The sequence below is a fragment of the Stigmatopora argus genome, chromosome 24 (assembly GCF_051989625.1).
Source record: "Stigmatopora argus isolate UIUO_Sarg chromosome 24, RoL_Sarg_1.0, whole genome shotgun sequence".
Lineage (NCBI taxonomy): Eukaryota > Metazoa > Chordata > Actinopteri > Syngnathiformes > Syngnathidae > Stigmatopora > Stigmatopora argus.
Genome location: NC_135410.1, coordinates 80,001 through 105,635, shown reverse-complemented (window position 1 = coordinate 105,635; position 25,635 = coordinate 80,001). Strand labels below are relative to the sequence as shown.

The window sequence follows — 25,635 nt, the reverse complement described above, 5'->3', positions numbered from 1 at the left end:
TCTACAACTACGGGAATGAAGATTATCAGAAGGAGAGCTTCAATAAAATGTTGTGAGATGTGCAGAGGAGGGAAGTCTTTCATGATTTTTTAGGTCATAAGGAGATGAACATCCATGAAATGTCGAAAATTGTTTTGACAAGATGCTTACAGCACCTGGTATTCCCAAGCGGTCTCCCCTCCAGGTAATAACCAGGCCCAACCCTGCTTAGCTTCCGAGATCAGACGAGATCGGGCGTTTTCAGGGTAGTATGGCCGTGAGCAACATTGTCGCTGAACAAATCCCCTTTGGAAATCCAAACGGTCCATAGTCTTGCATGTGGATCGTGTATTTGGATATTTGGATCGGGTGTGGAGGGTGAGGGGTCCTCTTTGGAGAACCCTTCGTTAAAGGAGTCGACTTTGTTGCCGCTTGCTCTTCTTTTGCTTTATTACTTCTACAACTACGGGAATGAAGATTATCAGAAGGAGAGCTTCAATAAAATGTTGTGAGATGTGCAGAGGAGGGAAGTCTTTCATGATTTAGGAGGTCAAAAGGAGATGAACATCCATGAAATGTCGAAAATGGTTTTGACAAGATGCTTACAGCACCTGGTATTCCCAAGCGGTCTCCCATCCAGGTACTAACCAGGCCCAACCCTGCTTAGCTTCCGAGATCAGACGAGATCGGGCGTTTTCAGGGTAGTATGGCCGTGAGCAACATTGTCGCTGAACAAATCCCCTTTGGAAATCCGAACGGTCCATAGTCTTGAATGTGGATCGTGTATTTGGATATTTGGATCGGGTGTGGAGGGTGAGGGGTCCTCTTTGGAGAACCCTTCGTTAAAGGAGTCGACTTTGTTGCCGCTTGCTCTTCTTTTGCTTTATTACTTCTACAACTACGGGAATGAAGATTATCAGAAGGAGAGCTTCAAAAAAATGTTGTGAGATGTGCAGAGGAGGGAAGTCTTTCATGATTTTTTAGGTCATAAGGAGATGAACATCCATGAAATGTCGAAAATGGTTTTGACAAGATGCTTACAGCACCTGGTATTCCCAAGCGGTCTCCCATCCTGGTACTAACCAGGCCCAACCCTGCTTAGCTTCCGAGATCAGACGAGATCGGGCGTTTTCAGGGTAGTATGGCCGTGAGCAACATTGTCGCTGAACAAATCCCCTTTGGAAATCCGAACGGTCCATAGTCTTGCATGTGGATCGTGTATTTGGATATTTGGATCGGGTGTGGAGGGTGAGGGGTCCTCTTTGGAGAACCCTTCGTTAAAGGAGTCGACTTTGTTGCCGCTTGCTCTTCTTTTGCTTTATTACTTCTACAACTACGGGAATGAAGATTATCAGAAGGAGAGCTTCAATAAAATGTTGTGAGATGTGCAGAGGAGGGAAGTCTTTCATGATTTAGGAGGTCAAAAGGAGATGAACATCCATGAAATGTCGAAAATGGTTTTGACAAGAAGCTTACAGCACCTGGTATTCCCAAGCGGTCTCCCATCCAGGTACTAACCAGGCCCAACCCTGCATAGCTTCCGAGATACGCCGAGATCGGGCGTTTTCAGGGTAGTATGGCCGTGAGCAACATTGTCACTGAACAAATCCCCTTTGGAAATCCGAACGGTCCATAGTCTTGCATGTGGATCGTGTATTTGGATCGGGTGTGGAGGGTGAGGGGTCCTCTTTGGAGAACCTTTCGTTAAAGGAGTCGACTTTGTTGCCGCTTGCTCTTCTTTTGCTTTATTACTTCTACAACTACGGGAATGAAGATTATCAGAAGGAGAGCTTCAATAAAATGTTGTGAGATGTGCAGAGGAGGGAAGTCTTTCATGATTTAGGAGGTCAAAAGGAGATGAACATCCATGAAATGTCGAAAATGGTTTTGACAAGATGCTTACAGCACCTGGTATTCCCAAGCGGTCTCCCATCCAGGTACTAACCAGGCCCAACCCTGCTTAGCTTCCGAGATCAGACGAGATCGGGCGTTTTCAGGGTAGTATGGCCGTGAGCAACAACGCCGCTGAACAAATCCCCTTTGGAAATCCGAACGGTCCATAGTCTTGCTTGTGGATCGTGTATTTGGATATTTGGATCGGGTGTGGAGGGTGAGGGGTCCTCTTTGGAGAACCCTTCGTTAAAGGAGTCGACTTTGTTGCCGCATGCTCTTCTTTTGCTTTATTACTTCTACAACTACGGGAATGAAGATTATCAGAAGGAGAGCTTCAATAAAATGTTGTGAGATGTGCAGAGGAGGGAAGTCTTTCATGATTTAGGAGGTCAAAAGGAGATGAACATCCATGAAATGTCGAAAATGGTTATGACAAGATGCTTACAGCACCTGGTATTCCCAAGCGGTCTCCCATCCAGGTACTAACCAGGCCCAACCCTGCTTAGCTTCCGAGATCAGACGAGATCGGGCGTTTTCAGGGTAGTATGGCCGTGAGCAACATTTTCGCTGAACACATCCCCTTTGGAAATCCGAACGGTCCATAGTCTTGCATGTGGATCGTGTATTTGGATATTTGGATCGGGTGTGGAGGGTGAGGGGTCCTCTTTGGAGAACCCTTCGTTAAAGGAGTCGACTTTGTTGCCGCTTGCTCTTCTTTTGCTTTATTACTTCTACAACCACGGGAATGAAGATTATCAGAAGGAGAGCTTCAATAAAATGTTGTGAGATGTGCAGAGGAGGGAAGTCTTTCATGATTTAGGAGGTCAAAAGGAGATGAACATCCATGAAATGTCGAAAATGGTTTTGACAAGATGCTTACAGCACCTGGTATTCCCAAGCGGTCTCCCATCCAGGTACTAAGCAGGCCCAACCCTGCTTAGCTCCCGGGAGCAGACGAGATCGGGCGTTTTCAGGGTAGTATGGCCGTGAGCAACATTGTCGCTGAACAAATCCCCTTTGGAAATCCGAACGGTCCATAGTCTTGCATGTGGATCGTGTATTTTGATATTTGGATCGGGTGTGGAGGGTGAGGGGTCCTCTTTGGAGAACCCTTCGTTAAAGGAGTCGACTTTGTTGCCGCTTGCTCTTCTTTTGCTTTATTACTTCTACAACTACGGGAATGAAGATTATCAGAAGGAGAGCTTCAATAAAATGTTGTGAGATGTGCAGAGGAGGGAAGTCTTTCATGATTTAGGAGGTCAAAAGGAGATGAACATCCATGAAATGTCGAAAATGGTTTTGACAAGATGCTTACAGCACCTGGTATTCCCAAGCGGTCTCCCATCCAGGTACTAACCAGGCCCAAACCTGCTTAGCTTCCGAGATCAGACGAGATCGGGCGTTTTCAGGGTAGTATGGCCGTGAGCAACATTGTCGCTGAACAAATCCCCTTTGGAAATCCGAACGGTCCATAGTCTTGCATGTGGACCGTGTATTTGGATATTTGGATCGGGTGTGGAGGGTGAGGGGTCCTCTTTGGAGAACCCTTCGTTAAAGGAGTCGACTTTGTTGCCGCTTGCTCTTCTTTTGCTTTATTACTTCTACAACTACGGGAATGAAGATTATCAGAAGGAGAGCTTCAATAAAATGTTGTGAGATGTGCAGAGGAGGGAAGTCTTTCATGATTTAGGAGGTCAAAAGGAGATGAACATCCATGAAATGTCGAAAATGGTTTTGACAAGATGCTTACAGCACCTGGTATTCCCAAGCGGTCTCCCATCCAGGTACTAACCAGGCCCAACCCTGCTTAGCTTCCGAGATCAGACGAGATCGGGCGTTTTCAGGGTAGTATGGCCGTGAGCAACATTGTTGCTGAACAAATCCCCTTTGGAAATCCGAACGGTCCATAGTCTTGCATGTGGATCGTGTATTTGGATATTTGGATCGGGTGTGGAAGGTGAGGGGTCCTCTTTGGAGAACCCTTTGTTAAAGGAGTCGACTTTGTTGCCGCTTGCTCTTCTTTTGCTTTATTACTTCTACAACTACGGGAATGAAGATTATCAGAAGGAGAGCTTCAATAAAATGTTGTGAGATGTGCAGAGGAGGGAAGTCTTTCATGATTTAGGAGGTCAAAAGGAGATGAACATCCATGAAATGTCGAAAATGGTTATGACAAGATGCTTACAGCACCTGGTATTCCCAAGCGGTCTCCCATCCAGGTACTAACCAGGCCCAACCCTGCTTAGCTTCCGAGATCAGACGAGATCGGGCGTTTTCAGGGTAGTATGGCCGTGAGCAACATTTTCGCTGAACAAATCCCCTTTGGAAATCCGAACGGTCCATAGTCTTGCATGTGGATCGTGTATTTGGATATTTGGATCGGGTGTGGAGGGTGAGGGGTCCTCTTTGGAGAACCCTTCGTTAAAGGAGTCGACTTTGTTGCCGCTTGCTCTTCTTTTGCTTTATTACTTCTACAACTACGGGAATGAAGATTATCAGAAGGAGAGCTTCAATAAAATGTTGTGAGATGTGCAGAGGAGGGAAGTCTTTCATGATTTAGGAGGTCAAAAGGAGATGAACATCCATCAAATGTCGAAAATGGTTTTGACAAGATGCTTACAGCACCTGGTATTCCCAAGCGGTCTCCCATCCAGGTACTAACCAGGCCCAACCCTGCTTAGCTTCCGAGATCAGACGAGATCGGGCGTTTTCAGGGTAGTATGGCCGTGAGCAACATTGTCGCTGAACAAATCCCCTTTGGAAATCCGAACGGTCCATAGTCTTGAATGTGGATCGTGTATTTGGATATTTGGATCGGGTGTGAAGGGTGAGGGGTCCTCTTTGGAGAACCCTTCGTTAAAGGAGTCGACTTTGTTGCCGCTTGCTCTTCTTTTGCTTTATTACTTCTACAACTACGGGAATGAAGATTATCAGAAGGAGAGCTTCAATAAAATGTTGTGAGATGTGCAGAGGAGGGAAGTCTTTCATGATTTTTTAGGTCATAAGGAGATGAACATCCATGAAATGTCGAAAATTGTTTTGACAAGATGCTTACAGCACCTGGTATTCCCAAGCGGTCTCCCCTCCAGGTAATAACCAGGCCCAACCCTGCTTAGCTTCCGAGATCAGACGAGATCGGGCGTTTTCAGGGTAGTATGGCCGTGAGCAACATTGTCGCTGAACAAATCCCCTTTGGAAATCCAAACGGTCCATAGTCTTGCATGTGGATCGTGTATTTGGATATTTGGATCGGGTGTGGAGGGTGAGGGGTCCTCTTTGGAGAACCCTTCGTTAAAGGAGTCGACTTTGTTGCCGCTTGCTCTTCTTTTGCTTTATTACTTCTACAACTACGGGAATGAAGATTATCAGAAGGAGAGCTTCAAAAAAATGTTGTGAGATGTGCAGAGGAGGGAAGTCTTTCATGATTTTTTAGGTCATAAGGAGATGAACATCCATGAAATGTCGAAAATGGTTTTGACAAGATGCTTACAGCACCTGGTATTCCCAAGCGGTCTCCCATCCAGGTACTAACCAGGCCCAACCCTGCTTAGCTTCCGAGATCAGACGAGATCGGGCGTTTTCAGGGTAGTATGGCCGTGAGCAACATTGTCGCTGAACAAATCCCCTTTGGAAATCCGAACGGTCCATAGTCTTGAATGTGGATCGTGTATTTGGATATTTGGATCGGGTGTGGAGGGTGAGGGGTCCTCTTTGGAGAACCCTTCGTTAAAGGAGTCGACTTTGTTGCCGCTTGCTCTTCTTTTGCTTTATTACTTCTACAACTACGGGAATGAAGATTATCAGAAGGAGAGCTTCAATAAAATGTTGTGAGATGTGCAGAGGAGGGAAGTCTTTCATGATTTTTTAGGTCATAAGGAGATGAACATCCATGAAATGTCGAAAATTGTTTTGACAAGATGCTTCCAGCACCTGGTATTCCCAAGCGGTCTCCCCTCCAGGTAATAACCAGGCCCAACCCTGCTTAGCTTCCGAGATCAGACGAGATCGGGCGTTTTCAGGGTAGTATGGCCGTGAGTAACATTGTCGCTGAACAAATCCCCTTTGGAAATCCAAACGGTCCATAGTCTTGCATGTGGATCGTGTATTTGGATATTTGGATCGGGTGTGGAGGGTGAGGGGTCCTCTTTGGAGAACCCTTCGTTAAAGGAGTCGACTTTGTTGCCGCTTGCTCTTCTTTTGCTTTATTACTTCTACAACTACGGGAATGAAGATTATCAGAAGGAGAGCTTCAATAAAATGTTGTGAGATGTGCAGAGGAGGGAAGTCTTTCATGATTTAGGAGGTCAAAAGGAGATGAACATCCATGAAATGTCGAAAATGGTTTTGACAAGATGCTTACAGCACCTGGTATTCCCAAGCGGTCTCCCATCCAGGTACTAACCAGGCCCAACCCTGCTTAGCTTCCGAGATCAGACGAGATCGGGCGTTTTCAGGGTAGTATGGCCGTGAGCAACATTGTCGCTGAACAAATCCCCTTTGGAAATCCGAACGGTCCATAGTCTTGAATGTGGATCGTGTATTTGGATATTTGGATCGGGTGTGGAGGGTGAGGGGTCCTCTTTGGAGAACCCTTCGTTAAAGGAGTCGACTTTGTTGCCGCTTGCTCTTCTTTTGCTTTATTACTTCTACAACTACGGGAATGAAGATTATCAGAAGGAGAGCTTCAAAAAAATGTTGTGAGATGTGCAGAGGAGGGAAGTCTTTCATGATTTTTTAGGTCATAAGGAGATGAACATCCATGAAATGTCGAAAATGGTTTTGACAAGATGCTTACAGCACCTGGTATTCCCAAGCGGTCTCCCATCCAGGTACTAACCAGGCCCAACCCTGCTTAGCTTCCGAGATCAGACGAGATCGGGCGTTTTCAGGGTAGTATGGCCGTGAGCAACATTGTCGCTGAACAAATCCCCTTTGGAAATCCGAACGGTCCATAGTCTTGCATGTGGATCGTGTATTTGGATATTTGGATCGGGTGTGGAGGGTGAGGGGTCCTCTTTGGAGAACCCTTCGTTAAAGGAGTCGACTTTGTTGCCGCTTGCTCTTCTTTTGCTTTATTACTTCTACAACTACGGGAATGAAGATTATCAGAAGGAGAGCTTCAATAAAATGTTGTGAGATGTGCAGAGGAGGGAAGTCTTTCATGATTTAAGAGGTCAAAAGGAGATGAACATCCATGAAAGGTCGAAAATGGTTTTGACAAGATGCTTACAGCACCTGGTATTCCCAAGCGGTCTCCCATCCAGGTACTAACCAGGCCCAACCCTGCTTAGCTTCCGAGATCAGACGAGATCGGGCGTTTTCAGGGTAGTATGGCCGTGAGCAACATTGTCGCTGAACAAATCCCCTTTGGAAATCCGAACGGTCCATAGTCTTGCATGTGGATCGTGTATTTGGATATTTGGATTGGGTGTGGAGGGTGAGGGGTCCTCTTTGGAGAACCCTTCGTTAAAGGAGTCGACTTTGTTGCCGCTTGCTCTTCTTTTGCTTTATTACTTCTACAACTACGGGAATGAAGATTATCAGAAGGAGAGCTTCAATAAAATGTTGTGAGATGTGCAGAGGAGGGAAGTCTATCATGATTTAGGAGGTCAAAAGGAGATGAACATCCATGAAAGGTCGAAAATGATTTTGACAAGATGCTTACAGCACCTGGTATTCCCAAGCAGTCTCCCATCCAGGTACTAACCAGGCCCAACCCTGCTTAGCTTCCGAGATCAGACGAGATCGGGCGTTTTCAGGGTAGTATGGCCGTGAGCAACATTGCCGCTGAACAAATCCCCTTTGGAAATCCGAACGGTCCATAGTCTTGCATGTGGATCGTGTATTTGGATATTTGGATCGGGTGTGGAGGGTGAGGGGTCCTCTTTGGAGAACCCTTCGTTAAAGGAGTCGACTTTGTTGCCGCTTGCTCTTCTTTTGCTTTATTACTTCTACAACTACGGGAATGAAGATTATCAGAAGGAGAGCTTCAATAAAATGTTGTGAGATGTGCAGAGGAGGGAAGTCTTTCATGATTTAGGAGGTCAAAAGGAGATGAACATCCATCAAATGTCGAAAATGGTTTTGACAAGATGCTTACAGCACCTGGTATTCCCAAGCGGTCTCCCATCCAGGTACTAACCAGGCCCAACCCTGCTTAGCTTCCGAGATCAGACGAGATCGGGCGTTTTCAGGGTAGTATGGCCGTGAGCAACATTGTCGCTGAACAAATCCCCTTTGGAAATCCGAACGGTCCATAGTCTTGAATGTGGATCGTGTATTTGGATATTTGGATCGGGTGTGGAGGGTGAGGGGTCCTCTTTGGAGAACCCTTCGTTAAAGGAGTCGACTTTGTTGCCGCTTGCTCTTCTTTTGCTTTATTACTTCTACAACTACGGGAATGAAGATTATCAGAAGGAGAGCTTCAATAAAATGTTGTGAGATGTGCAGAGGAGGGAAGTCTTTCATGATTTTTTAGGTCATAAGGAGATGAACATCCATGAAATGTCGAAAATTGTTTTGACAAGATGCTTACAGCACCTGGTATTCCCAAGCGGTCTCCCCTCCAGGTAATAACCAGGCCCAACCCTGCTTAGCTTCCGAGATCAGACAAGATCGGGCGTTTTCAGGGTAGTATGGCCGTGAGCAACATTGTCGCTGAACAAATCCCCTTTGGAAATCCAAACGGTCCATAGTCTTGCATGTGGATCGTGTATTTGGATATTTGGATCGGGTGTGGAGGGTGAGGGGTCCTCTTTGGAGAACCCTTCGTTAAAGGAGTCGACTTTGTTGCCGCTTGCTCTTCTTTTGCTTTATTACTTCTACAACTACGGGAATGAAGATTATCAGAAGGAGAGCTTCAAAAAAATGTTGTGAGATGTGCAGAGGAGGGAAGTCTTTCATGATTTTTTAGGTCATAAGGAGATGAACATCCATGAAATGTCGAAAATGGTTTTGACAAGATGCTTACAGCACCTGGTATTCCCAAGCGGTCTCCCATCCAGGTACTAACCAGGCCCAACCCTGCTTAGCTTCCGAGATCAGACGAGATCGGGCGTTTTCAGGGTAGTATGGCCGTGAGCAACATTGTCGCTGAACAAATCCCCTTTGGAAATCCGAACGGTCCATAGTCTTGAATGTGGATCGTGTATTTGGATATTTGGATCGGGTGTGGAGGGTGAGGGGTCCTCTTTGGAGAACCCTTCGTTAAAGGAGTCGACTTTGTTGCCGCTTGCTCTTCTTTTGCTTTATTACTTCTACAACTACGGGAATGAAGATTATCAGAAGGAGAGCTTCAATAAAATGTTGTGAGATGTGCAGAGGAGGGAAGTCTTTCATGATTTTTTAGGTCATAAGGAGATGAACATCCATGAAATGTCGAAAATTGTTTTGACAAGATGCTTACAGCACCTGGTATTCCCAAGCGGTCTCCCCTCCAGGTAATAACCAGGCCCAACCCTGCTTAGCTTCCGAGATCAGACGAGATCGGGCGTTTTCAGGGTAGTATGGCCGTGAGCAACATTGTCGCTGAACAAATCCCCTTTGGAAATCCAAACGGTCCATAGTCTTGCATGTGGATCGTGTATTTGGATATTTGGATCGGGTGTGGAGGGTGAGGGGTCCTCTTTGGAGAACCCTTCGTTAAAGGAGTCGACTTTGTTGCCGCTTGCTCTTCTTTTGCTTTATTACTTCTACAACTACGGGAATGAAGATTATCAGAAGGAGAGCTTCAATAAAATGTTGTGAGATGTGCAGAGGAGGGAAGTCTTTCATGATTTAGGAGGTCAAAAGGAGATGAACATCCATGAAATGTCGAAAATGGTTTTGACAAGATGCTTACAGCACCTGGTATTCCCAAGCGGTCTCCCATCCAGGTACTAACCAGGCCCAACCCTGCTTAGCTTCCGAGATCAGACGAGATCGGGCGTTTTCAGGGTAGTATGGCCGTGAGCAACATTGTCGCTGAACAAATCCCCTTTGGAAATCCGAACGGTCCATAGTCTTGAATGTGGATCGTGTATTTGGATATTTGGATCGGGTGTGGAGGGTGAGGGGTCCTCTTTGGAGAACCCTTCGTTAAAGGAGTCGACTTTGTTGCCGCTTGCTCTTCTTTTGCTTTATTACTTCTACAACTACGGGAATGAAGATTATCAGAAGGAGAGCTTCAAAAAAATGTTGTGAGATGTGCAGAGGAGGGAAGTCTTTCATGATTTTTTAGGTCATAAGGAGATGAACATCCATGAAATGTCGAAAATGGTTTTGACAAGATGCTTACAGCACCTGGTATTCCCAAGCGGTCTCCCATCCTGGTACTAACCAGGCCCAACCCTGCTTAGCTTCCGAGATCAGACGAGATCGGGCGTTTTCAGGGTAGTATGGCCGTGAGCAACATTGTCGCTGAACAAATCCCCTTTGGAAATCCGAACGGTCCATAGTCTTGCATGTGGATCGTGTATTTGGATATTTGGATCGGGTGTGGAGGGTGAGGGGTCCTCTTTGGAGAACCCTTCGTTAAAGGAGTCGACTTTGTTGCCGCTTGCTCTTCTTTTGCTTTATTACTTCTACAACTACGGGAATGAAGATTATCAGAAGGAGAGCTTCAATAAAATGTTGTGAGATGTGCAGAGGAGGGAAGTCTTTCATGATTTTTTAGGTCATAAGGAGATGAACATCCATGAAATGTCGAAAATTGTTTTGACAAGATGCTTACAGCACCTGGTATTCCCAAGCGGTCTCCCCTCCAGGTAATAACCAGGCCCAACCCTGCTTAGCTTCCGAGATCAGACAAGATCGGGCGTTTTCAGGGTAGTATGGCCGTGAGCAACATTGTCGCTGAACAAATCCCCTTTGGAAATCCAAACGGTCCATAGTCTTGCATGTGGATCGTGTATTTGGATATTTGGATCGGGTGTGGAGGGTGAGGGGTCCTCTTTGGAGAACCCTTCGTTAAAGGAGTCGACTTTGTTGCCGCTTGCTCTTCTTTTGCTTTATTACTTCTACAACTACGGGAATGAAGATTATCAGAAGGAGAGCTTCAAAAAAATGTTGTGAGATGTGCAGAGGAGGGAAGTCTTTCATGATTTTTTAGGTCATAAGGAGATGAACATCCATGAAATGTCGAAAATGGTTTTGACAAGATGCTTACAGCACCTGGTATTCCCAAGCGGTCTCCCATCCAGGTACTAACCAGGCCCAACCCTGCTTAGCTTCCGAGATCAGACGAGATCGGGCGTTTTCAGGGTAGTATGGCCGTGAGCAACATTGTCGCTGAACAAATCCCCTTTGGAAATCCGAACGGTCCATAGTCTTGAATGTGGATCGTGTATTTGGATATTTGGATCGGGTGTGGAGGGTGAGGGGTCCTCTTTGGAGAACCCTTCGTTAAAGGAGTCGACTTTGTTGCCGCTTGCTCTTCTTTTGCTTTATTACTTCTACAACTACGGGAATGAAGATTATCAGAAGGAGAGCTTCAATAAAATGTTGTGAGATGTGCAGAGGAGGGAAGTCTTTCATGATTTTTTAGGTCATAAGGAGATGAACATCCATGAAATGTCGAAAATTGTTTTGACAAGATGCTTACAGCACCTGGTATTCCCAAGCGGTCTCCCCTCCAGGTAATAACCAGGCCCAACCCTGCTTAGCTTCCGAGATCAGACGAGATCGGGCGTTTTCAGGGTAGTATGGCCGTGAGCAACATTGTCGCTGAACAAATCCCCTTTGGAAATCCAAACGGTCCATAGTCTTGCATGTGGATCGTGTATTTGGATATTTGGATCGGGTGTGGAGGGTGAGGGGTCCTCTTTGGAGAACCCTTCGTTAAAGGAGTCGACTTTGTTGCCGCTTGCTCTTCTTTTGCTTTATTACTTCTACAACTAAGGGAATGAAGATTATCAGAAGGAGAGCTTCAATAAAATGTTGTGAGATGTGCAGAGGAGGGAAGTCTTTCATGATTTAGGAGGTCAAAAGGAGATGAACATCCATGAAATGTCGAAAATGGTTTTGACAAGATGCTTACAGCACCTGGTATTCCCAAGCGGTCTCCCATCCAGGTACTTACCAGGCCCAACCCTGCTTAGCTTCCGAGATGAGACGAGATCGGGCGTTTTCAGGGTAGTATGGCCGTGAGCAACATTATCGCTGAACAAATCCCCTTTGGAAATCCGAACGGTCCATCGTCTTGCATGTGGATCGTGTATTTGGATATTTGGATCGGGTGTGGAGGGTGAGGGGTCCTCTTTGGAGAACCCTTCGTTAAAGGAGTCGACTTTGTTGCCGCTTGCTCTTCTTTTGCTTTATTACTTCTACAACTACGGGAATGAAGATTATCAGAAGGAGAGCTTCAATAAAATGTTGTGAGATGTGCAGAGGAGGGAAGTCTTTCATGATTTAGGAGGTCAAAAGGAGATGAACATCCATGAAATGTCGAAAATGGTTTTGACAAGATGCTTACAGCACCTGGTATTCCCAAGCGGTCTCCCATCCAGGTACTAACCAGGCCCAAACCTGCTTAGCTTCCGAGATCAAACGAGATCGGGCGTTTTCAGGGTAGTATGGCCGTGAGCAACATTGTCGCTGAACAAATCCCCTTTGGAAATCCGAACGGTCCATAGTCTTGCATGTGGATCGTGTATTTGGATATTTGGATCGGGTGTGGAGGGTGAGGGGTCCTCTTTGGAGAACCCTTCGTTAAAGGAGTCGACTTTGTTGCCGCTTGCTCTTCTTTTGCTTTATTACTTCTACAACTACGGGAATGAAGATTATCAGAAGGAGAGCTTCAATAAAATGTTGTGAGATGTGCAGAGGAGGGAAGTCTTTCATGATTTAGGAGGTCAAAAGGAGATGAACATCCATGAAAGGTCGAAAATGGTTTTGACAAGATGCTTACAGCACCTGGTATTCCCAAGCGGTCCCCCATCCAGGTACTAACCAGGCCCAAACCTGCTTAGCTTCCGAGATCAGACGAGAACGGGCGTTTTCAGGGTAGTATGGCCGTGAGCAACATTGTCGCTGAACAAATCCCCTTTGGAAATCCGAACGGTCCATAGTCTTGCATGTGGATCGTGTATTTGGATATTTGGATCGGGTGTGGAGGGTGAGGGGTCCTCTTTGGACAACCCTTCGTTAAAGGAGTCGACTTTGTTGCCGCTTGCTCTTCTTTTGCTTTATTACTTCTACAACTACGGGAATGAAGATTATCAGGAGAGCTTCAATAAAATGTTGTGAGATGTGCAGAGGAGGGAAGTCTTTCATGATTTAGGAGGTCAAAAGGAGATGAACATCCATGAAATGTCCAAAATGGTTTACACAAGATGCTTGTTGCACCTGGTATTCCCAAGCGGTCTCCCATCCAGGTACTAACCAGGCCCAACCCTGCTTAGCTTCCGAGATCAGACGAGATCGGGCGTTTTCAGGGTAGTATGGCCGTGAGCAACATTGTCGCTGAACAAATCCCCTTTGGAAATCCGAACGGTCCATAGTCTTGCATGTGGATCGTGTATTTGGATATTTGGATCGGGTGTGGAGGGTGAGGGGTCCTCTTTGGAGAACCCTTCGTTAAAGGAGTCGACTTTGTTGCCGCTTGCTCTTCTTTTGCTTTATTACTTCTACAACTAAGGGAATGAAGATTATCAGAAGGAGAGCTTCAATAAAATGTTGTGAGATGTGCAGAGGAGGGAAGTCTTTCATGATTTAGGAGGTCAAAAGGAGATGAACATCCATGAAATGTCGAAAATGGTTTTGACAAGATGCTTACAGCACCTGGTATTCCCAAGCGGTCTCCCATCCAGGTACTAACCAGGCCCAACCCTGCTTAGCTTCCGAGATCAGACGAGATCGGCGTTTTCAGGGTAGTATGGCCGTGAGCAACATTGTCGTTGAACAAATCCCATTTGGAAATCTGAACGGTCCATAGTCTTGCATGTGGATCGTGTATTTGGATATTTGGATCGGGTGTGGAGGGTGAGGGTTCCTCTTTGGAGAACCCTTCGTTAAAGGAGTCGACTTTGTTGCCGCTTGCTCTTCTTTTGCTTTATTACTTCTACAACTACGGGAATGAAGATTATCAGAAGGAGAGCTTCAATAAAATGTTGTGAGATGTGCAGAGGAGGGAAGTCTTTCATGATTTAGGAGGTCAAAAGGAGATGAACATCCATGAAATGTTCAAAATGGTTTTGACAAGATGCTTACAGCACCTGGTATTCCCAAGCGGTCTCCCATCCAGGTACTAACCAGGCCAAACCCTGCTTAGCTTCCGAGATCAGACGAGATCGGGCGTTTTCAGGGTAGTATGGCCGTGAGCAACTTTTTCGCTGAACAAATCCCCTTTGGAAATCCGAACGGTCCATAGTCTTGCATGTGGATCGTGTATTTGGATATTTGGATCGGGTGTGGAGGGTGAGGGGTCCTCTTTGGGGAACCCTTCGTTAAAGGAGTCGACTTTGTTGCCGCTTGCTCTTCTTTTGCTTTATTACTTCTACAACTACGGGAATGAAGATTATCAGAAGGAGAGCTTCAATAAAATGTTGTGAGATGTGCAGAGGAGGGAAGTCTTTCATGATTTAGGTCAAAAGGAGATGAACATCCATGAAATGTCGAAAATGGTTTTGACAAGATGCTTACAGCACCTGGTATTCCCAAGCGGTCTCCCATCCAGGTACTAACCAGGCCCAACCCTGCTTAGCTTCCGAGATCAGACGAGATCGGGCGTTTTCAGGGTAGTATGGCCGTGAGAAACATTGTCGCTGAACAAATCCCCTTTGGAAATCCGAACGGTCCATAGTCTTGCATGTGGATCGTGTATTTGGATATTTGGATCGGGTGTGGAAGGTGAGGGGTCCTCTTTGGAGAACCCTTTGTTAAAGGAGTCGACTTTGTTGCCGCTTGCTCTTCTTTTGCTTTATTACTTCTACAACTACGGGAATGAAGATTATCAGAAGGAGAGCTTCAATAAAATGTTGTGAGATGTGCAGAGGAGGGAAGTCTTTCATGATTTAGGACGTCAAAAGGAGATGAACATCCATGAAATGTCGAAAATGGTTATGACAAGATGCTTACAGCACCTGGTATTCCCAAGCGGTCTCCCATCCAGGTACTAACCAGGCCCAACCCTGCTTAGCTTCCGAGATCAGACGAGATCGGGCGTTTTCAGGGTAGTATGGCCATGAGCAACATTTTCGCTGAACAAATCCCCTTTGGAAATCCGAACGGTCCATAGTCTTGCATGTGGATCGTGTATTTGGATATTTGGATCGGGTGTGGAGGGTGAGGGGTCCTCTTTGGAGAACCCTTCGTTAAAGGAGTCGACTTTGTTGCCGCTTGCTCTTCTTTTGCTTTATTACTTCTACAACTACGGGAATGAAGATTATCAGAAGGAGAGCTTCAATAAAATGTTGTGAGATGTGCAGAGGAGGGAAGTCTTTCATGATTTAGGAGGTCAAAAGGAGATGAACATCCATGAAATGTCGAAAATGGTTTTGACAAGCTGCTTACAGCACCTGGTATTCCCAAGCGGTCTCCCATCCAGGTACTAACCAGGCCCAACCCTGCTTAGCTTCCGAGATCAGACGAGATCGGGCGTTTTCAGGGTAGTATGGCCGTGAGCAACATTGTCGCTGAACAAATCCCCTTTGGAAATCCGAACGGTCCATAGTCTGGCATGTGGATCGTGTATTTGGATATTTGGATCGGGTGTGGAGGGTGAGGGGTCCTCTTTGGAGAACCCTTCGTTAAAGGAGTCGACTTTGTTGCCGCTTGCTCTTCTTTTGCTTTATTACTTCTACAACTACGGGAATGAAGATTATCAGAAGGAGAGCTTCAATAAAATGTTGTGAGATGTGCAGAGGAGGGAAGTCTTTCATGATTTAGGAGGTCAAAAGGAGATGAACATCCATGAAATGTCGAAAATGGTTTTGACAAGATGCTTACATCACCTGGTATTCCCAAGCGGTCTCCCATCCAGGTACTAACCAGGCCCAACCCTGCTTAGCTTCCGAGATCAGACGAGATCGGGCGTTTTCAGGGTAGTATGGCCGTGAGCAACATTGTCGCTGAACAAATCCCCTTTGGAAATCCGAACGGTCCATAGTCTTGAATGTGGATCGTGTATTTGGATAATTTGATCGGGTGTGGAGGGTGAGGTGTGGAGAACCCTTCGTTAAAGGAGTCGACTTTGTTGCCGCTTGCTCTTCTTTTGCTTTATTACTTCTACAACTACGGGAATGAAGATTATCAGAAGGAGAGCTTCAATAAAATGTTGTGAGATGTGCAGAGGAGGGAAGTCTTTCATGATTTAGGAGGTCAAAAGGAGATGAACATCCATGAAATGTCGAAAATGGTTTTGACAAGATGCTTACAGCACCTGGTATTCCCAAGCGGTCTCCCATCCAGGTACTAACCAGGCCCAACCCTGCTTAGCTCCTGAGATCAGACGAGATCGGGCGTTTTCAGGGTAGTATGGCCGTGAGCAACATTGTCGCTGAACAAATCCCCTTTGGAAATCCGAACGGTCCATAGTCTTGCATGTGGATCGTGTATTTGGATATTTGGATCGGGTGTGGAGGGTGAGGGGTCCTCTTTGGAGAACCCTTCGTTAAAGGAGTCGACTTTGTTGCCGCTTGCTCTTCTTTTGCTTTATTACTTCTACAACTACGGGAATGAAGATTATCAGAAGGAGAGCTTCAATAAAATGTTGTGAGATGTGCAGAGGAGGGAAGTCTTTCATGATTTAGGAGGTCAAAAGGAGATGAACATCCATGAAATGTCGAAAATGGTTTTGACAAGATGCTTACAGCACCTGGTATTCCCAAGCGGTCTCCCATCCAGGTACTAACCAGGCCCAACCCTGCTTAGCTCCCGAGATCAGACGAGATCAGGCGTTTTCAGGGTAGTATGGCCGTGAGCAACATTATCGCTGAACAAATCCCCTTTGGAAATCCGAACGGTCCATAGTCTTGCATGTGGATCGTGTATTTGGATATTTGGATCGGGTGTGGAGGGTGAGGGGTCCTCTTTGGAGAACCCTTCGTTAAAGGAGTCGACTTTGTTGCCGCTTGCTCTTCTTTTGCTTTATTACTTCTACAACTACGGGAATGAAGATTATCAGAAGGAGAGCTTCAATAAAATGTTGTGAGATGTGCAGAGGAGGGAAGTCTATCATGATTTAGGAGGTCAAAAGGAGATGAACATCCATGAAAGGTCGAAAATGGTTTTGACAAGATGCTTACAGCACCTGGTATTCCCAAGCGGTCTCCCATCCAGGTACTAACCAGGCCCAACCCTGCTTAGCTTCTGAGATCAGACGAGATCGGGCGTTTTCAGGGTAGAATGGCCGTGAGCAACATTGTCGCTGAACAAATCCCCTTTGGAAATCCGAACGGTCCATAGTCTTGCATGTGGATGGTGTATTTGGATATTTGGATCGGGTGTGGAGGGTGAGGGGTCCTCTTTGGAGAACCCTTCGTTAAAGGAGTCGACTTTGTTGCCGCTTGCTCTTCTTTTGCTTTATTACTTCTACAACTACGGGAATGAAGATTATCAGAAGGAGAGCTTCAATAAAATGTTGTGAGATGTGCAGAGGAGGGAAGTCTTTCATGATTTAGGAGGTCAAAAGGAGATGAACATCCATGAAATGTCGAAAATGGTTTTGACAAGATGCTTACAGCACCTGGTATTCCCAAGCGGTCTCCCATCCAGGTACTTACCAGGCCCAACCCTGCTTAGCTTCCGAGATCAGACGAGATCGGGCGTTTTCAGGGTAGTATGGCCGTGAGCAACATTGTCGCTGAACAAATCCCCTTTGGAAATCCGAAAGGTCCATCGTCTTGCATGTGGATCGTGTATTTGGATATTTGGATCGGGTGTGGAGGGTGAGGGGTCCTCTTTGGAGAACCCTTCGTTAAAGGAGTCGACTTTGTTGCCGCTTGCTCTTCTTTTGCTTTATTACTTCTACAACTACGGGAATGAAGATTATCAGAAGGAGAGCTTCAATAAAATGTTGTGAGATGTGCAGAGGAGGGAAGTCTATCATGATTTAGGAGGTCAAAAGGAGATGAACATCCATGAAAGGTCGAAAATGGTTTTGACAAGATGCTTACAGCACCTGGTATTCCCAAGCAGTCTCCCATCCAGGTACTAACCAGGCCCAACCCTGCTTAGATTCCGAGATCAGACGAGATCGGGCGTTTTCAGGGTAGAATGGCCGTGAGCAACATTGTCACTGAACAAATCCCCTTTGGAAATCCGAACGGTCCATAGTCTTGCATGTGGATCGTGTATTTGGATATTTGGATCGGGTGTGGAGGGTGAGGGGTCCTCTTTGGAGAACCCTTCGTTAAAGGAGTCGACTTTGTTGCCGCTTGCTCTTCTTTTGCTTTATTACTTCTACAACTACGGGAATGAAGATTATCAGAAGGAGAGCTTCAATAAAATGTTGTGAGATGTGCAGAGGAGGGAAGTCTTTCATGATTTAGGAGGTCAAAAGGAGATGAACATCCATGAAATGTCGAAAATGGTTTTGACAAGATGCTTACAGCACCTGGTATTCCCAAGCGGTCTCCCATTCAGGTACTAACCAGGCCCAACCCTGCTTAGCTTCCGAGATCAGACGAGATCGGGCGTTTTCAGGGTAGTATGGCCGTGAGCAACATTGTCGCTGAACAAATCCCCTTTGGAAATCCGAACGGTCCATAGTCTTGCATGTGGATCGTGTATTTGGATATTTGGATCGGGTGTGGAGGGTGAGGGGTCCTCTTTGGAGAACCCTTCGTTAAAGGAGTCGACTTTGTTGCCGCTTGCTCTTCTTTTGCTTTATTACTTCTACAACTACGGGAATGAAGATTATCAGGAGAGCTTCAATAAAATGTTGTGAGATGTGCAGAGGAGGGAAGTCTTTCATGATTTAGGAGGTCAAAAGGAGATGAACATCCATGAAAGGTCGAAAACGGTTTTGACAAGATGCTAACAGCTCCTGGTATTCCCAAGCGGTCTCCCATCCAGGTACTAACCAGGCCCAACCCTGCTTAACTTCCGAGATCAGACGAGATCGGGCATTTTCAGGGTAGTATGGCCGTGAGCAACATTGTCGCTGAACAAATCCCCTTTGGAAATTCGAACGGTCCATAGTCTTGCATGTGGATCGTGTATTTGGATATTTTGATCGGGTGTGGAGGGTGAGGGGTCCTCTTTGGAGAACCCTTCGTTAAAGGAGTCGACTTTGTTGCCGCTTGCTCTTCTTTTGCTTTATTACTTCTACAACCACGGGAATGAAGATTATCAGAAGGAGAGCTTCAATAAAATGTTGTGAGATGTGCAGAGGAGGGAAGTCTTTCATGATTTAGGAGGTCAAAAGGAGATGAACATCCATGAAAGGTCGAAAATGGTTTTGACAAGATGCTTACAGCACCTTGTATTCCCAAGCGGTCTCCCATCCAGGTACTAACCAGGCCCAACCATGCTTAGCTTCCGAGACCAGACGAGATCGGGCGTTTTCAGGGTAGTATGGCCGTGAGCGACATTATCGCTGAACAAATCCCCTTTGGAAATCCGAACGGTCCATAGTCTTGCATGTGGATCGTGTATTTGGATATTTGGATCGGGTGTGGAGGGTGAGGGGTCCTCTTTGGAGAACCCTTCGTTAAAGGAGTCGACTTTGTTGCCGCTTGCTCTTCTTTTGCTTTATTACTTCTACAACTAAGGGAATGAAGATTATCAGAAGGAGAGCTTCAATAAAATGTTGTGAGATGTGCAGAGGAGGGAAGTCTTTCATGATTTAGGAGGTCAAAAGGAGATGAACATCCATGAAAGGTCGAAAATGGTTTTGACAAGATGCTTACAGCACCTGGTATTCCCAAGCGGTCTCCCATCCAGGTACTAACCAGGCCCGACCCTGCTTAGCTTCCGAGATCAGACGAGATCGGGCGTTTTCAGGGTAGTATGGCCGTGAGCAACATTGTCGCTGAACAAATCCCCTTTGGAAATCCGAACGGTCCATAGTCTTGCATGTGGATCGTGTATTTGGATATTTGGATCGGGTGTGGAGGGTGAGGGGTCCTCTTTGGAGAACCCTTCGTTAAAGGAGTCGACTTTGTTGCCGCTTGCTCTTCTTTTGCTTTATTACTTCTACAACCACGGGAATGAAGATTATCAGAAGGAGAGCTTCAATAAAATGTTGTGAGATGTGCAGAGGAGGGAAGTCTTTCATGATTTAGGAGGTCAAAAGGAGATGAACATCCATGAAATGTCGAAAATGGTTTTGACAAGATGCTTACAGCACCTGGTATTCCCAAGCGGTCTCCCATCCAGGTACTAATCAGGCCCAACCCTGCTTAGCTTCCGAGATCAGACGAGATCGGGCGTTTTCAGGGTAGTATGGCCGTGAGCAACATTGTCGCTGAACAAATCCCCTGTGGAAATCCGAACGGTCCATAGTCTTGCATGTGGATCGTGTATTTGGATATTTGGATCGGGTGTGGAGGGTGAGGGGTCCTCTTTGGAGAACCCTTCGTTAAAGGAGTCGACTTTGTTGCCGCTTGCTCTTCTTTTGCTTTATTACTTCTACAACTAAGGGAATGAAGATTATCAGAAGGAGAGCTTCAATAAAATGTTGTGAGATGTGCAGAGGAGGGAAGTCTTTCATGATTTAGGAGGTCAAAAGGAGATGAACATCCATGAAAGGTCGAAAATGGTTTTGACAAGATGCTTACAGCACCTGGTATTCCCAAGCGGTCTCCCATCCAGGTACTAACCAGGCCCAACCCTGCTTAGCTTCCGAGATCAGATGAGATCGGGCGTTTTCAGGGTAGTATGTCCGTGAGCAACATTGTCGCTGAACAAATCCCCTTTGGAAATTCGAACGGTCCATAGTCTTGCATGTGGATCGTATATTTGGATATTTGGATCGGGTGTGGAGGGTGAGGGGTCCTCTTTGGAGAACCCTTCGTTAAAGGAGTCGACTTTGTTGCCGCTTGCTCTTCTTTTGCTTTATTACTTCTACAACCACGGGAATGAAGATTATCAGGAGAGCTTCAATAAAATGTTGTGAGATGTGCAGAGGAGGGAAGTCTTTCATGATTTAGGAGGTCAAAAGGAGATGAACATCCATGAAATGTCGAAAATGGTTTTGACAAGATGCTTACAGCACCTGGTAATCCCAAGCGGTCTCCCATCCAGGTACTAACCAGGCCCAACCCTGCTTAGCTTCCGAGATCAGACGAGATCGGGCGTTTTCAGGGTAGTATGGCCGTGAGCAACATTGCCGCTGAACAAATCCCCTTTGGAAATCCGAACGGTCCATAGTCTTGCATGTGGATCGTGTATTTGGATATTTGGATCGGGTGTGGAGGGTGAGGGGTCCTCTTTGGAGAACCCTTCGTTAAAGGAGTCGACTTTGTTGCCGCATGCTCTTCTTTTGCTTTATTACTTCTACAACTACGGGAATGAAGATTATCAGAAGGAGAGCTTCAATAAAATGTTGTGAGATGTGCAGAGGAGGGAAGTCTTTCATGATTTAGGAGGTCAAAAGGAGATGAACATCCATGAAATGTCGAAAATGGTTTTGACAAGATGCTTACAGCACCTGGTATTCCCAAGCGGTCTCCCATCCAGGTACTAACCAGGCCCAACCCTGCTTAGCTTCCGAGATCAGACGAGATCGGGCGTTTTCAGGGTAGTATGGCCGTGAGCAACATTGCCGCTGAACAAATCCCCTTTGGAAATCCGAACGGTCCATAGTCTTGCATGTGGATCGTGTATTTGGATATTTGGATCGGGTGTGGAGGGTGAGGGGTCCTCTTTGGAGAACCCTTCGTTAAAGGAGTCGACTTTGTTGCCGCATGCTCTTCTTTTGCTTTATTACTTCTACAACTACGGGAATGAAGATTATCAGAAGGAGAGCTTCAATAAAATGTTGTGAGATGTGCAGAGGAGGGAAGTCTTTCATGATTTAGGAGGTCAAAAGGAGATGAACATCCATGAAATGTCGAAAATGGTTATGACAAGATGCTTACAGCACCTGGTATTCCCAAGCGGTCTCCCATCCAGGTACTAACCAGGCCCAACCCAGCTTAGCTTCCGAGATCAGACGAGATCGGGCGTTTTCAGGGTAGTATGGCCGTGAGCAACATTTTCGCTGAACAAATCCCCTTTGGAAATTCGAACGGTCCATAGTCTTGCATGTGGATCGTGTATTTGGATATTTGGATCGGGTGTGGAGGGTGAGGGGTCCTCTTTGGAGAACCCTTCGTTAAAGGAGTCGACTTTGTTGCCGCTTGCTCTTCTTTTGCTTTATTACTTCTACAACTACGGGAATGAAGATTATCAGAAGGAGAGCTTCAATAAAATGTTGTGAGATGTGCAGAGGAGGGAAGTCTTTCATGATTTAGGAGGTCAAAAGGAGATGAACATCCATGAAAGGTCGAAAATGGTTTTGACAAGATGCTTACAGCACCTGGTATTCCCAAGCGGTCTCCCATCCAGGTACTAACCAGGCCCAACCCTGCTTAGCTCCCGGGAGCAGACGAGATCGGGCGTTTTCAGGGTAGTATGGCCGTGAGCAACATTGTCGCTGAACAAATCCCCTTTGGAAATCCGAACGGTCCATAGTCTTGCATGTGGATCGTGTATTTGGATATTTGGATCGGGTGTGAGGGTGAGGGGTCCTCTTTGGAGAACCCTTCGTTAAAGGAGTCGACTTTGTTGCTGCTTGCTCTTCTTTTGCTTTATTACTTGTACAACTACGGGAATGAAGATTCTCAGAAGGAGAGCTTCAATAAAATGTTGTGAGATGTGCAGAGGAGGGAAGTCTTTCATGATTTAGGAGGTCAAAAGGAGATGAACATCCATGAAATGTCCAAAATGGTTTTGACAAGATGCTTACAGCACCTGGTATTCCCAAGCGGTCTCCAATCCAGGTACTAACCAGGCCCAACCCTGCTTAGCTTCCGGGAGCAGACGAGATCGGGCGTTTTCAGGGTAGTATGGCCGTGAGCAACATTGTCGCTGAACAAATCCCCTTTGGAAATCCGAACGGTCCATAGTCTTGCATGTGGATCGTGTATTTGGATATTTGGATCGGGTGTGGAGGGTGAGGGGTCCTCTTTGGAGAACCCTTCGTTAAAGGAGTCGACTTTGTTGCCGCTTGCTCTTCTTTTGCTTTATTACTTCTACAACCACAGGAATGAAGATTATCAGAAGGAGAGCTTCAATAAAATGTTGTGAGATGTGCAGAGGAGGGAAGTCTTTCATGATTTAGGAGGTCAAAAGGAGATGAACATCCATGAAATGTCGAAAATGGTTTTGACAAGATGCTTACAGCACCTGGTATTCCCAAGCGGTCTCCCATCCAGGTACTAACCAGGCCCAAACCTGCTTAGCTTCCGAGATCAGACGAGATCGGGCGTTTTCAGGGTAGTATGGCCGTGAGCAACATTGTCGCTGAACAAATCCCCTTTGGAAATCCGAACGGTCCATAGTCTTGCATGTGGATCGTGTATTTGGATATTTGGATCGGGTGTGGAGGGTGAGGGGTCCTCTTTGGAGAACCCTTCGTTAAAGGAGTCGACTTTGTTGCCGCTTGCTCTTCTTTTGCTTTATTACTTCTACAACTACGGGAATGAAGATTATCAGAAGGAGAGCTTCAATAAAATGTTGTGAGATGTGCAGAGGAGGGAAGTCTTTCATGATTTAGGAGGTCAAAAGGAGATGAACATCCATGAAATGTCGAAAATGGTTTTGACAAGATGCTTACAGCACCTGGTATTCCCAAGCGGTCTCCCATCCAGGTACTAACCAGGCCCAACCATGCTTAGCTTCCGAGACCAGACGAGATCGGGCGTTTTCAGGGTAGTATGGCCGTGAGCGACATTGTCGCTGAACAAATCCCCTTTGGAAATCCGAACGGTCCATAGTCTTGCATGTGGATCGTGTATTTGGATATTTGGATCGGGTGTGGAGGGTGAGGGGTCCTCTTTGGAGAACCCTTCGTTAAAGGAGTCGACTTTGTTGCCGCTTGCTCTTCTTTTGCTTTATTACTTCTACAACTAAGGGAATGAAGATTATCAGAAGGAGAGCTTCAATAAAATGTTGTGAGATGTGCAGAGGAGGGAAGTCTTTCATGATTTAGGAGGTCAAAAGGAGATGAACATCCATGAAAGGTCGAAAATGGTTTTGACAAGATGTTTACAGCACCTGGTATTCCCAAGCGGTCTCCCATCCAGGTACTAACCAGGCCCAACCCTGCTTAGCTTCCGAGATCAGACGAGATCGGGCGTTTTCAGGGTAGTATGGCCGTGAGCAACATTGTCGCTGAACAAATCCCCTTTGGAAATCCGAACGGTCCATAGTCTTGAATGTGGATCGTGTATTTGGATATTTGGATCGGGTGTGGAGGGTGAGGGGTCCTCTTTGGAGAACCCTTCGTTAAAGGAGTCGACTTTGTTGCCGCTTGCTCTTCTTTTGCTTTATTACTTCTACAACCACGGGAATGAAGATTATCAGAAGGAGAGCTTCAATAAAATGTTGTGAGATGTGCAGAGGAGGGAAGTCTTTCATGATTTAGGAGGTCAAAAGGAGATGAACATCCATGAAATGTCGAAAATGGTTTTTACAAGATGCTTATAGCACCTGGTATTCCCAAGCGGTCTCCCATCCAGGTACTAACCAGGCCCAACCCTGCTTAGCTTCCAAGATCAGACGAGATCGGGCGTTTTCAGGGTAGTATGGCCGTGAGCAACATTGTCGCTGAACAAATCCCCTTTGGAAATCCGAACGGTCCATAGTCTTGCATGTGGATCGTGTATTTGGATATTTGGATCGGGTGTGGAGGGTGAGGGGTCCTCTTTGGAGAACCCTTCGTTAAAGGAGTCGACTTTGTTGCCGCTTGCTCTTCTTTTGCTTTATTACTTCTACAACTACGGGAATGAAGATTATCAGAAGGAGAGCTTCAATAAAATGTTGTGAGATGTGCAGAGGAGGGAAGTCTTTCATGATTTAGGAGGTCAAAAGGAGATGAACATCCATGAAAGGTCGAAAATGGTTTTGACAAGATGCTTACAGCACCTGGTATTCCCAAGCGGTCTCCCATCCAGGTACTAACCAGGCCCAACCCTGCTTAGCTCCCGGGAGCAGACGGGATCGGGCGTTTTCAGGGTAGTATGGCTGTGAGCAACATTGTCGCTGAACAAATCCCCTTTGGAAATCCGAACGGTCCATAGTCTTGCATGTGGATCGTGTATTTGGATATTTGGATCGGGTGTGAGGGTGAGGGGTCCTCTTTGGAGAACCCTTCGTTAAAGGAGTCGACTTTGTTGCTGCTTGCTCTTCTTTTGCTTTATTACTTGTACAACTACGGGAATGAAGATTCTCAGAAGGAGAGCTTCAATAAAATGTTGTGAGATGTGCAGAGGAGGGAAGTCTTTCATGATTTAGGAGGTCAAAAGGAGATGAACATCCATGAAATGTCCAAAATGGTTTTGACAAGATGCTTACAGCACCTGGTATTCCCAAGCGGTCTCCCATCCAGGTACTAACCAGGCCCAACCCTGCTTAGCTTCCGAGATCAGACGAGATCGGGCGTTTTCAGGGTAGTATGGCCGTGAGCAACATTGTCGCTGAACAAATCCCCTTTGGAAATCCGAACGGTCCATAGTCTTGCATGTGGATCGTGTATTTGGATATTTGGATCGGGTGTGGAGGGTGAGGGGTCCTCTTTGGAGAAGCCTTCGTTAAAGGAGTCGACTTTGTTGCCGCTTGCTCTTCTTTTGCTTTATTACT

The 25,635-nt window shown here is 46.2% G+C and overlaps 55 non-coding genes and 4 pseudogenes across 55 annotated transcripts; all 59 read right to left on the bottom strand.

Annotated features, from left to right (window-relative positions):
- Positions 1-143: 143 nt before the first annotated feature.
- LOC144069460 (5S ribosomal RNA) lies at positions 144-262 on the bottom strand. The gene has a single exon (XR_013298519.1). It is a non-coding gene; the product is annotated as a 5S ribosomal RNA (ribosomal RNA).
- Positions 263-578: 316 nt separating this feature from the next.
- On the bottom strand, positions 579-697 carry LOC144070036 (5S ribosomal RNA). The gene has a single exon (XR_013298982.1). It is a non-coding gene; the product is annotated as a 5S ribosomal RNA (ribosomal RNA).
- A 316-nt stretch (positions 698-1,013) lies between these two features.
- LOC144069790 (5S ribosomal RNA) lies at positions 1,014-1,132 on the bottom strand. Its single transcript, XR_013298747.1, has one exon. It is a non-coding gene; the product is annotated as a 5S ribosomal RNA (ribosomal RNA).
- Positions 1,133-1,448: 316 nt separating this feature from the next.
- On the bottom strand, positions 1,449-1,567 carry LOC144069759 (5S ribosomal RNA; annotated as a pseudogene).
- A 308-nt stretch (positions 1,568-1,875) lies between these two features.
- LOC144070025 (5S ribosomal RNA) lies at positions 1,876-1,994 on the bottom strand. Its single transcript, XR_013298971.1, has one exon. It is a non-coding gene; the product is annotated as a 5S ribosomal RNA (ribosomal RNA).
- Positions 1,995-2,310: 316 nt separating this feature from the next.
- Positions 2,311-2,429, bottom strand: LOC144070014 (5S ribosomal RNA). Its single transcript, XR_013298960.1, has one exon. It is a non-coding gene; the product is annotated as a 5S ribosomal RNA (ribosomal RNA).
- Positions 2,430-2,745: 316 nt separating this feature from the next.
- LOC144069720 (5S ribosomal RNA) lies at positions 2,746-2,864 on the bottom strand (annotated as a pseudogene).
- A 316-nt stretch (positions 2,865-3,180) lies between these two features.
- On the bottom strand, positions 3,181-3,299 carry LOC144070133 (5S ribosomal RNA). Its single transcript, XR_013299074.1, has one exon. It is a non-coding gene; the product is annotated as a 5S ribosomal RNA (ribosomal RNA).
- Positions 3,300-3,615: 316 nt separating this feature from the next.
- LOC144070002 (5S ribosomal RNA) lies at positions 3,616-3,734 on the bottom strand. Its single transcript, XR_013298949.1, has one exon. It is a non-coding gene; the product is annotated as a 5S ribosomal RNA (ribosomal RNA).
- A 316-nt stretch (positions 3,735-4,050) lies between these two features.
- On the bottom strand, positions 4,051-4,169 carry LOC144069991 (5S ribosomal RNA). Its single transcript, XR_013298937.1, has one exon. It is a non-coding gene; the product is annotated as a 5S ribosomal RNA (ribosomal RNA).
- A 316-nt stretch (positions 4,170-4,485) lies between these two features.
- LOC144069978 (5S ribosomal RNA) lies at positions 4,486-4,604 on the bottom strand. The gene has a single exon (XR_013298925.1). It is a non-coding gene; the product is annotated as a 5S ribosomal RNA (ribosomal RNA).
- Positions 4,605-4,920: 316 nt separating this feature from the next.
- Positions 4,921-5,039, bottom strand: LOC144069459 (5S ribosomal RNA). The gene has a single exon (XR_013298518.1). It is a non-coding gene; the product is annotated as a 5S ribosomal RNA (ribosomal RNA).
- Positions 5,040-5,355: 316 nt separating this feature from the next.
- On the bottom strand, positions 5,356-5,474 carry LOC144069967 (5S ribosomal RNA). Its single transcript, XR_013298914.1, has one exon. It is a non-coding gene; the product is annotated as a 5S ribosomal RNA (ribosomal RNA).
- Positions 5,475-5,790: 316 nt separating this feature from the next.
- On the bottom strand, positions 5,791-5,909 carry LOC144069746 (5S ribosomal RNA; annotated as a pseudogene).
- Positions 5,910-6,225: 316 nt separating this feature from the next.
- LOC144069954 (5S ribosomal RNA) lies at positions 6,226-6,344 on the bottom strand. Its single transcript, XR_013298903.1, has one exon. It is a non-coding gene; the product is annotated as a 5S ribosomal RNA (ribosomal RNA).
- Positions 6,345-6,660: 316 nt separating this feature from the next.
- On the bottom strand, positions 6,661-6,779 carry LOC144069943 (5S ribosomal RNA). Its single transcript, XR_013298892.1, has one exon. It is a non-coding gene; the product is annotated as a 5S ribosomal RNA (ribosomal RNA).
- A 316-nt stretch (positions 6,780-7,095) lies between these two features.
- LOC144069932 (5S ribosomal RNA) lies at positions 7,096-7,214 on the bottom strand. The gene has a single exon (XR_013298881.1). It is a non-coding gene; the product is annotated as a 5S ribosomal RNA (ribosomal RNA).
- Positions 7,215-7,530: 316 nt separating this feature from the next.
- On the bottom strand, positions 7,531-7,649 carry LOC144070013 (5S ribosomal RNA). Its single transcript, XR_013298959.1, has one exon. It is a non-coding gene; the product is annotated as a 5S ribosomal RNA (ribosomal RNA).
- A 316-nt stretch (positions 7,650-7,965) lies between these two features.
- Positions 7,966-8,084, bottom strand: LOC144069921 (5S ribosomal RNA). Its single transcript, XR_013298870.1, has one exon. It is a non-coding gene; the product is annotated as a 5S ribosomal RNA (ribosomal RNA).
- A 316-nt stretch (positions 8,085-8,400) lies between these two features.
- LOC144069668 (5S ribosomal RNA) lies at positions 8,401-8,519 on the bottom strand. Its single transcript, XR_013298716.1, has one exon. It is a non-coding gene; the product is annotated as a 5S ribosomal RNA (ribosomal RNA).
- A 316-nt stretch (positions 8,520-8,835) lies between these two features.
- On the bottom strand, positions 8,836-8,954 carry LOC144069909 (5S ribosomal RNA). The gene has a single exon (XR_013298859.1). It is a non-coding gene; the product is annotated as a 5S ribosomal RNA (ribosomal RNA).
- Positions 8,955-9,270: 316 nt separating this feature from the next.
- LOC144069458 (5S ribosomal RNA) lies at positions 9,271-9,389 on the bottom strand. Its single transcript, XR_013298517.1, has one exon. It is a non-coding gene; the product is annotated as a 5S ribosomal RNA (ribosomal RNA).
- A 316-nt stretch (positions 9,390-9,705) lies between these two features.
- Positions 9,706-9,824, bottom strand: LOC144069898 (5S ribosomal RNA). The gene has a single exon (XR_013298848.1). It is a non-coding gene; the product is annotated as a 5S ribosomal RNA (ribosomal RNA).
- Positions 9,825-10,140: 316 nt separating this feature from the next.
- On the bottom strand, positions 10,141-10,259 carry LOC144069704 (5S ribosomal RNA). The gene has a single exon (XR_013298734.1). It is a non-coding gene; the product is annotated as a 5S ribosomal RNA (ribosomal RNA).
- A 316-nt stretch (positions 10,260-10,575) lies between these two features.
- LOC144069667 (5S ribosomal RNA) lies at positions 10,576-10,694 on the bottom strand. The gene has a single exon (XR_013298715.1). It is a non-coding gene; the product is annotated as a 5S ribosomal RNA (ribosomal RNA).
- A 316-nt stretch (positions 10,695-11,010) lies between these two features.
- LOC144069886 (5S ribosomal RNA) lies at positions 11,011-11,129 on the bottom strand. Its single transcript, XR_013298837.1, has one exon. It is a non-coding gene; the product is annotated as a 5S ribosomal RNA (ribosomal RNA).
- A 316-nt stretch (positions 11,130-11,445) lies between these two features.
- Positions 11,446-11,564, bottom strand: LOC144069457 (5S ribosomal RNA). Its single transcript, XR_013298516.1, has one exon. It is a non-coding gene; the product is annotated as a 5S ribosomal RNA (ribosomal RNA).
- Positions 11,565-11,880: 316 nt separating this feature from the next.
- On the bottom strand, positions 11,881-11,999 carry LOC144069535 (5S ribosomal RNA). The gene has a single exon (XR_013298592.1). It is a non-coding gene; the product is annotated as a 5S ribosomal RNA (ribosomal RNA).
- Positions 12,000-12,315: 316 nt separating this feature from the next.
- LOC144070217 (5S ribosomal RNA) lies at positions 12,316-12,434 on the bottom strand. The gene has a single exon (XR_013299154.1). It is a non-coding gene; the product is annotated as a 5S ribosomal RNA (ribosomal RNA).
- Positions 12,435-12,750: 316 nt separating this feature from the next.
- LOC144069555 (5S ribosomal RNA) lies at positions 12,751-12,869 on the bottom strand. The gene has a single exon (XR_013298610.1). It is a non-coding gene; the product is annotated as a 5S ribosomal RNA (ribosomal RNA).
- A 313-nt stretch (positions 12,870-13,182) lies between these two features.
- Positions 13,183-13,301, bottom strand: LOC144069645 (5S ribosomal RNA). Its single transcript, XR_013298693.1, has one exon. It is a non-coding gene; the product is annotated as a 5S ribosomal RNA (ribosomal RNA).
- A 316-nt stretch (positions 13,302-13,617) lies between these two features.
- Positions 13,618-13,735, bottom strand: LOC144069417 (5S ribosomal RNA). The gene has a single exon (XR_013298476.1). It is a non-coding gene; the product is annotated as a 5S ribosomal RNA (ribosomal RNA).
- Positions 13,736-14,051: 316 nt separating this feature from the next.
- LOC144069974 (5S ribosomal RNA) lies at positions 14,052-14,170 on the bottom strand. Its single transcript, XR_013298921.1, has one exon. It is a non-coding gene; the product is annotated as a 5S ribosomal RNA (ribosomal RNA).
- Positions 14,171-14,483: 313 nt separating this feature from the next.
- Positions 14,484-14,602, bottom strand: LOC144069996 (5S ribosomal RNA). The gene has a single exon (XR_013298942.1). It is a non-coding gene; the product is annotated as a 5S ribosomal RNA (ribosomal RNA).
- A 316-nt stretch (positions 14,603-14,918) lies between these two features.
- LOC144069946 (5S ribosomal RNA) lies at positions 14,919-15,037 on the bottom strand. Its single transcript, XR_013298895.1, has one exon. It is a non-coding gene; the product is annotated as a 5S ribosomal RNA (ribosomal RNA).
- Positions 15,038-15,353: 316 nt separating this feature from the next.
- Positions 15,354-15,472, bottom strand: LOC144069875 (5S ribosomal RNA). Its single transcript, XR_013298826.1, has one exon. It is a non-coding gene; the product is annotated as a 5S ribosomal RNA (ribosomal RNA).
- A 316-nt stretch (positions 15,473-15,788) lies between these two features.
- LOC144070118 (5S ribosomal RNA) lies at positions 15,789-15,907 on the bottom strand. Its single transcript, XR_013299060.1, has one exon. It is a non-coding gene; the product is annotated as a 5S ribosomal RNA (ribosomal RNA).
- Positions 15,908-16,216: 309 nt separating this feature from the next.
- On the bottom strand, positions 16,217-16,335 carry LOC144069414 (5S ribosomal RNA). The gene has a single exon (XR_013298473.1). It is a non-coding gene; the product is annotated as a 5S ribosomal RNA (ribosomal RNA).
- A 316-nt stretch (positions 16,336-16,651) lies between these two features.
- On the bottom strand, positions 16,652-16,770 carry LOC144070203 (5S ribosomal RNA). Its single transcript, XR_013299140.1, has one exon. It is a non-coding gene; the product is annotated as a 5S ribosomal RNA (ribosomal RNA).
- A 316-nt stretch (positions 16,771-17,086) lies between these two features.
- On the bottom strand, positions 17,087-17,205 carry LOC144070275 (5S ribosomal RNA). The gene has a single exon (XR_013299210.1). It is a non-coding gene; the product is annotated as a 5S ribosomal RNA (ribosomal RNA).
- A 316-nt stretch (positions 17,206-17,521) lies between these two features.
- On the bottom strand, positions 17,522-17,640 carry LOC144069938 (5S ribosomal RNA). Its single transcript, XR_013298887.1, has one exon. It is a non-coding gene; the product is annotated as a 5S ribosomal RNA (ribosomal RNA).
- Positions 17,641-17,956: 316 nt separating this feature from the next.
- LOC144069595 (5S ribosomal RNA) lies at positions 17,957-18,075 on the bottom strand. The gene has a single exon (XR_013298645.1). It is a non-coding gene; the product is annotated as a 5S ribosomal RNA (ribosomal RNA).
- A 316-nt stretch (positions 18,076-18,391) lies between these two features.
- Positions 18,392-18,510, bottom strand: LOC144069951 (5S ribosomal RNA). The gene has a single exon (XR_013298900.1). It is a non-coding gene; the product is annotated as a 5S ribosomal RNA (ribosomal RNA).
- A 313-nt stretch (positions 18,511-18,823) lies between these two features.
- LOC144070096 (5S ribosomal RNA) lies at positions 18,824-18,942 on the bottom strand. Its single transcript, XR_013299039.1, has one exon. It is a non-coding gene; the product is annotated as a 5S ribosomal RNA (ribosomal RNA).
- A 316-nt stretch (positions 18,943-19,258) lies between these two features.
- On the bottom strand, positions 19,259-19,377 carry LOC144069661 (5S ribosomal RNA). The gene has a single exon (XR_013298709.1). It is a non-coding gene; the product is annotated as a 5S ribosomal RNA (ribosomal RNA).
- A 316-nt stretch (positions 19,378-19,693) lies between these two features.
- Positions 19,694-19,812, bottom strand: LOC144069922 (5S ribosomal RNA). The gene has a single exon (XR_013298871.1). It is a non-coding gene; the product is annotated as a 5S ribosomal RNA (ribosomal RNA).
- A 316-nt stretch (positions 19,813-20,128) lies between these two features.
- Positions 20,129-20,247, bottom strand: LOC144069907 (5S ribosomal RNA). The gene has a single exon (XR_013298857.1). It is a non-coding gene; the product is annotated as a 5S ribosomal RNA (ribosomal RNA).
- A 316-nt stretch (positions 20,248-20,563) lies between these two features.
- Positions 20,564-20,682, bottom strand: LOC144070051 (5S ribosomal RNA). The gene has a single exon (XR_013298997.1). It is a non-coding gene; the product is annotated as a 5S ribosomal RNA (ribosomal RNA).
- A 313-nt stretch (positions 20,683-20,995) lies between these two features.
- LOC144070209 (5S ribosomal RNA) lies at positions 20,996-21,114 on the bottom strand. The gene has a single exon (XR_013299146.1). It is a non-coding gene; the product is annotated as a 5S ribosomal RNA (ribosomal RNA).
- A 316-nt stretch (positions 21,115-21,430) lies between these two features.
- On the bottom strand, positions 21,431-21,549 carry LOC144069862 (5S ribosomal RNA). The gene has a single exon (XR_013298813.1). It is a non-coding gene; the product is annotated as a 5S ribosomal RNA (ribosomal RNA).
- A 316-nt stretch (positions 21,550-21,865) lies between these two features.
- Positions 21,866-21,984, bottom strand: LOC144070012 (5S ribosomal RNA). The gene has a single exon (XR_013298958.1). It is a non-coding gene; the product is annotated as a 5S ribosomal RNA (ribosomal RNA).
- A 316-nt stretch (positions 21,985-22,300) lies between these two features.
- LOC144069641 (5S ribosomal RNA) lies at positions 22,301-22,419 on the bottom strand. Its single transcript, XR_013298690.1, has one exon. It is a non-coding gene; the product is annotated as a 5S ribosomal RNA (ribosomal RNA).
- Positions 22,420-22,734: 315 nt separating this feature from the next.
- Positions 22,735-22,853, bottom strand: LOC144069714 (5S ribosomal RNA; annotated as a pseudogene).
- Positions 22,854-23,169: 316 nt separating this feature from the next.
- On the bottom strand, positions 23,170-23,288 carry LOC144070132 (5S ribosomal RNA). The gene has a single exon (XR_013299073.1). It is a non-coding gene; the product is annotated as a 5S ribosomal RNA (ribosomal RNA).
- Positions 23,289-23,604: 316 nt separating this feature from the next.
- On the bottom strand, positions 23,605-23,723 carry LOC144070263 (5S ribosomal RNA). Its single transcript, XR_013299198.1, has one exon. It is a non-coding gene; the product is annotated as a 5S ribosomal RNA (ribosomal RNA).
- A 316-nt stretch (positions 23,724-24,039) lies between these two features.
- On the bottom strand, positions 24,040-24,158 carry LOC144070040 (5S ribosomal RNA). The gene has a single exon (XR_013298986.1). It is a non-coding gene; the product is annotated as a 5S ribosomal RNA (ribosomal RNA).
- Positions 24,159-24,474: 316 nt separating this feature from the next.
- Positions 24,475-24,593, bottom strand: LOC144069413 (5S ribosomal RNA). Its single transcript, XR_013298472.1, has one exon. It is a non-coding gene; the product is annotated as a 5S ribosomal RNA (ribosomal RNA).
- A 316-nt stretch (positions 24,594-24,909) lies between these two features.
- LOC144069568 (5S ribosomal RNA) lies at positions 24,910-25,028 on the bottom strand. The gene has a single exon (XR_013298623.1). It is a non-coding gene; the product is annotated as a 5S ribosomal RNA (ribosomal RNA).
- A 315-nt stretch (positions 25,029-25,343) lies between these two features.
- On the bottom strand, positions 25,344-25,462 carry LOC144069849 (5S ribosomal RNA). Its single transcript, XR_013298802.1, has one exon. It is a non-coding gene; the product is annotated as a 5S ribosomal RNA (ribosomal RNA).
- Positions 25,463-25,635: the final 173 nt, after the last annotated feature.